At 39.8% G+C, this 6,053-nt stretch overlaps 1 non-coding gene across 1 annotated transcript; it reads right to left on the bottom strand.

The window, feature by feature from the left end:
- Positions 1–1,329: 1,329 nt before the first annotated feature.
- On the bottom strand, positions 1,330–1,402 carry Trnaa-ugc (transfer RNA alanine (anticodon UGC)). The gene has a single exon. It is a non-coding gene; the product is annotated as a tRNA-Ala (tRNA).
- Between the last annotated feature and the right edge of the window lie 4,651 nt (positions 1,403–6,053).

The following is a 6,053-nucleotide window of genomic DNA, read 5'->3' as shown; positions in this document are numbered from 1 at the left end:
CACACTCAGTTGGAAGGCCCAGGGCCTTGCCCACACTGTATGAGTGCTCTACCTCTGAGCCCACAGACCTTCAGTTTACATTTTATTTCTTTCTCTTACCTTATTACCCCTTTTCTTACCCTAACATCCTTCCTTCCACCCCAAGTGCCCCTCCTCCCACAAAGACTTCTTTTATTTTAGTACCAGGAATTGAACCCAGGAACACTCAGCCACTGAACCACATCCCCAGCTCTTTTTATTTTTTATTCGGAGACTGGCTCCCTAAGTTGCTGAGGGCCTCACTAAATTGCTGAGGCTGGCTTTGAACTTGTGATCCTCCTGCCTCAACCTTCTTAGCTGCTGAGATTATAGGTGCCCGGGTCCCACAATGACTTCTAAACTATGGGTACTCTTTTATTTTTATTATTTATTTATTTAGGGTATTGGGGATTGAACTCAGGGGCACTCAACCACCAAGCTACATCCCCAGCCCTATTTTATGTTTTTTGTTTGTTTGTTTTTGTTTTTTGAGACAGGGTCTCACTCACTTGTTTAGCGCCTCACTGTTGCTGAAGCTAGCTTTGAACTCTCAATCCCCCTGCCTCAGCCTCCTGAGCTGCTGGGATTACAGGTGTGCAACACTGTTCCCCTCTATTTTTATTTATCTGTGTTTTTATTTATTTATCTGTGACATGCTGGGGATCCACCCAGTTCCTTGGGCATGTTAGGTAATTTCTCTACCACTGATCTATACTCCTGGCCCATATTTTCTTTTCTTTTCTTTCTGTGACACTGGAGATCTAACTCAGGAGTCCTTTTGCTACTATATTCTCAGCACTTTTTAAAAATTTTTAAAATTTTGACACAGTGTCTTGTGAAGTTGCTGAGGCTGACCTCAAACTTGAGATCTTCCTCCTTCAGCCTCCCCAGCCACTGGGATTATAAACATGTGCCACCACACCTGGCCCTATTTTGTTTTTTAAATAATTCATTTATTCCCCTTTCTTTTTTTTTAATATTTTATTATTTGATGGGCCTTTATTTATTTTTATGTGGTGCTGAGAATCGAACCCGGTACCTCACACATGCTAGGCACGTGCTTTACCACTGAGCCACAATCCCAGCTCCTTATTCCCCTTTCTTTAAAAATATTTTTTAATATTTATTTTTTAGTTGTAGTTGGACACAATACCTTTATTTGTTTTTATATGTGCTAAGGATCGAACCCAGGGCCTCGAGCTTGCTAGACAAGCACGCTACCACTGAGCCGCAACGCCAGCCCTTTGTTTTTTTAAATATTTTTTTTAGTTGTACATGGACACAATATCTTTATTTTGTTTATTTATTTTTATGTGGTGCTGAGGATCGAACCCAGGGTCTCTCACGTGCAAGGCGAGTGCTCTACCACTGAGCCACAACCCCAGCTCCTTATCCCCCTTTCTTAAACCATTCTTCATTCCCTCTTCATATTCAGAAACATAAACTTGCAGACATTTTTTTTTTTTTGCTCCTCTCCCCCTCCATCACACTTACCTTGGGAAATAATTCTACTTGTCTTATCCTTGTCTATATGTGGACAGCTAAACATTGATGGAAAAAAGTCTCAGAATCTTGCTAACTACTATAACTTTAAATTTACATCTCCAAAACACAACATTGTAAACTAATTTTTTACTTCCCTAGTGAATTATTTTTTCCACTCTGTGCAATGACTGTTTCACACCTTCTTTCTTCTAATATCTCCAACACCATCTCCACTTTCCTCTCAGCAGATGAAGACCTTGCCTCACATTTCATTGATAAAATAGATGCAATCATCCTGTCTTATTCTTTCCATACCAAATCCACTAGTTTATTTGTATCTATTCTCTCATGCATGGCCTTCTACTTCTTTAAGAAGAAAGAGGTATTCCTATTTTGAGGCCTTCCCTTGGGAGCACACACAGCTAACATCCAGTTCTGCTCCACAGCAATGTTGATTTCTATACAGCTGACAATGTGTGATAGAGTTCTGAGGAAGGGTGACAAAGTAATTCAGAGGTTGGGCTGGATCTCAAACAGCAGTCTAGTTCATCCAGGGAACTGTCAGTGTAGTTCAGTGGTAGAACATTTGGTTAATATGCATGAGGCTCTTCTGGGTTCAATCTGCAGCACTGAAAAAAAGAGGAAAAGTTTTTCCAATCAATACCCATCCCTTTGGATATAAGTAGCAGGAATCTTCCTCTTTGTGGACTTAAGTTTCATCATAGCCCTATGTTGGGGAGACAGAGATTAAGAGATTAAGCCAACTGTTGTTGCATCAGAAAGATGCTACCCTGTTGGGAGCAGTGGCACATGCCTGTAATCCCTGTGATTTGGGAGGCTGAAACAGGAGAATTACAAGTTCAAAGCCAGCCTCAGCAAAAGCAAGGAGGTAAGCAACTTGGTGAGACCCTGTCCCTAAATAAAACACAGAATGGGGCTAGGGATGTGGCTTGGTGGTTGAGTGCCCCTGAATTCAATCCCTGGTACCACCCCCAATCACCACCACCCCCAATAAAAAGAAAGATGCTACCCTTCTTCCACTCTCTCCCCAAGACCTGTGTCACTGCCAGGAATGCCCTTCTGAGCTCAGGGAGCCCTAATCAGTCACATTGTGGCAGGGATGTGCCCACAATTCCAGGGGGACACTCGGAACTGCTGCCTGCAATGACCACCATTCAGTCTATTTCCCATTCTGCATTTCAGCCTAAGATGGCTATAACCAGAGGCAGAGCAAGCCTGGGGTGGAGTTAAGGTATGTGGAGCTTCAATGAGGTGAACTATGTGGCCCCTGGCAATTTTTAACTTTTTTTCCCCAGACAGTATGAATGACTTTTCTGAGTCTCCAGTTTACTTTACAATGGAAAAACGAAACTTAAAAACTCCTCTTACTCTCTCTCTGAAAACTCCATTCAACCCTGAGTTGATGTTAGTGACAATAAATAGAAGCATTGCTGATTTAGCTGGGCTTGGTGCATGCCTATAATCCCAGTGGCTGGGGAGGCTGATGAAGGAGGATCCTAAATTTGAGGTCTGCCTCAGTGACTTAGTGAGACCATGCTCAAAATTTAAAATAAAGGGGGATGGGAGCTGGGGTTGTGGCTCAGTGTTAGAGCGCTCGCCTAGCATATGTGAGGCGCTGGGTTCGATCCTCAGCACCACATAAAAAATAAATAAATAAAATAAAATTATTTTTAAAATAAAATAAAATAAAAGGGATGGGTAGCTAGGAGTATAATTCAGTGGTAAAGTCCAACTGGGTTCAATCCTGGGAACCACAAACAAATAAACAAACCAAAAAGAAACAAAAAAGTTGCTGGCTTGTTTTCTGTAAGAAGATCCAGATCTTGGCTTAAACCCAGAAGTTCAATTTTGGTCAATTAATTCAGTTGGAAGAACTCACTTATGCCACATGTGGTGGCACACCCCTTTAATACTAGTGACTCAGGAGGCCGAAGCAGGAGGATTCCATGTTCAAGGCCAGCCTTAGTAATTTAGTGAGGTCTTAAGCAATTTAGTGAGATCCTGTCTCAAAATAAATAATAAATAAATACAAATGGCTGGAGACTTAGTTCAGTGGTAGCCTCCTGGATTCAACAATCCCCACTACCAAAAAAAAAAAAAGAACTCACTTATGCTGACCAAATTTAAAAGAGCATGACATAGAAGCCATAGGATGGATTTACATATTTCTATATAAAACTCACAGTGCTTAAATGATTCTATTAGCTGATAGAAGAGTGGACTACTTTGGAAGGCAAATATGATAAATAGAAGATTTTTTAGTGAACAAGGTGAAATTAGTTGGATAGTTTTCATGACTAAAAGAAATGCATCCAACTGGGCACAGTGGTGCACACCTGTAATCCCAGTAGTTAGGAAGGTTGAGGCAGGAGAATGGAGAGTTCAAAGCCAGCCTCAGCAACTTAGTGAGGCACTAAGCAACTCAGTGAGACCTGTTTCTAAACTAAATACAAAAAAAGGGCCTGGGGATGTGGTTCAGTGGTTAAGTGCCCCTGGGTTCAATCCCAAGTACCAAAATACATAAGTAAATAAATAAGAACTGCATTCATGTGCTTTATAAAGATATAAGACAATCATTCATATTGGTCAAACAGGAAATCTTTCCTACATGTCACCAGAGAAACACAATTTCTTTTCAAGAGAGAAGATTCTTTGCAGATGATCTCTCAACTTCCCCCTTCTTATGAAAACAAGGTATAATTCAATTGATTGGGTTTCAGCTCAGGCAAGTTAATATAATTGATTCTTTTTATATCCCCTTCAGCCATGTTATTATAATTGATTGGGTTAGATTTTGATTGTGTTAGTGCTCCAGCCATTTTACTTTAAGTGATTAGGTTGCTCGAGCTATAGATATGTTGATAGAATTATGCTTTTCTCAAACTACATCAGATCATCTGCTACTTCTACAGATGGCTAATCTAATCCATTACACTTTGACTTTTGCTACTTTTACCTGGGGTACACAGTATTTTGGGGACAGCTTTCTGCTGTTGTGTTCACTATAAGCTGAAGAATGGCAAGGGGTTCCTAGTTGATCTTTCTGCCTTCCATCTCTCTTCCAATCCTTTCTGCATACAAAACTGTCAAATTAATCATCTTAAAATTGCTTTCCTACAACCTACAAAATAGCATAAAATATTTGCAATTCATGTTTCTGATAAGGGACTAATGTCCAGAATACACACACACACACACACACACACACACACACACACACACACACAAAATTACAATTCAGGCCTGAGGGTATAGATCAGTTGGGAGAGTGCTTGCTTAACATGCATGAACTGCTGGATTTAATCCCCAGCACCACAAAAAACAAATAGAAATCTTATAATTCACAATTAAAAAGCAACCCAACCTAAAAATGGGCCAAGTACTTGAATAGACATTCTTCCCAAGAAGATATGCAAATGGAAACAAGCACACAAAAAATGCTAAAATCATTAGTCATTTGGGAAATGCAAATCAAAACCACAATGAGACACCACTTCATATCCACTAGAATGGTTGTTAAAAAAAAAAATACAAAAACAAAACCAAAAAACTCAGAAAGTAAAAAGTGTTGGTAAGGATGTGGAGAAATCAGAACCCTCATGCATTACTGTGAACAATGTAAAATAGTGGTACATGCCTGAAATCCCAGGGACTGGGGAGGCTGAGGCAGGATGATTGCAAGTTCAAGACCAGCCTCAGCAATTTATTGAGGCCCTAAGCAAATTAGCAAGACCTTTTCTCAAAGGAAAAAGGAAAAAGGGCTGGAGATGTAGTTCAGTGGTAGTGTGCCTATGAATTCAAACCCTGGTACCAATAAAAAAAAAAAAAAAAAAAAAAGAGAGAGAGAAAAGAATGTAAAAATGGTACAATCATTGTGGAAAATAGTTTGACTTTGAGGAAAGTTAAACATAATTTATCATTGCTGGGTATATATTAAAAAGAATTAAAAACAGACATTCAAACAAACAAACAAACAACAACAAATATATATATATATATATATATATATATATATATATATATATATTTTTTTTTTTTTTTTTTTAAGTACTGAGAATTGAAACCAGGGGCATCCTACCACTGAGCTGTATCTCTAACCCTTTTTGATTTTTATCTTGAGACAGGATCTCACTATCCAGGCTGGCCTTGAGCTTGTGATCCTCCTGCTTTCACCTCCAAAGAAGTTTTCCTTCCTTCCTTCCTTCCTTCCTTCCTTGCTTCCTTCCTTCCTTCCTTTTCTGGACTAGAGATTGAACCTAGGGGCCTTCATCATTGAACTACATCCCCAGCTCCCTCTGTTCTTTGGCTGAAATACTTGTTTCCCAAATACCCATGTGCTTCATTTGCCTTACTTCTTTGAGGTCTTTCATTAAATGTCCCCATCTCAAAAATAAATAGAGGGCTGGGGATGTGGCTCAAGCGGTAGCACGCTCGCCTGGCATGCGTGCGGCCCGGGTTCGATCCTCAGCACCACATACCAACAAAGATGTTGTGTCCGCCAAGAACTAAAAAAAAATAAATATGAAAAA

This window comes from Urocitellus parryii, chromosome 5 (assembly GCF_045843805.1).
Source record: "Urocitellus parryii isolate mUroPar1 chromosome 5, mUroPar1.hap1, whole genome shotgun sequence".
Lineage (NCBI taxonomy): Eukaryota > Metazoa > Chordata > Mammalia > Rodentia > Sciuridae > Urocitellus > Urocitellus parryii.
The sequence above is the reverse complement of the archived record's forward strand: the minus strand, read 5'-3'. Positions and strand labels throughout refer to the sequence as shown.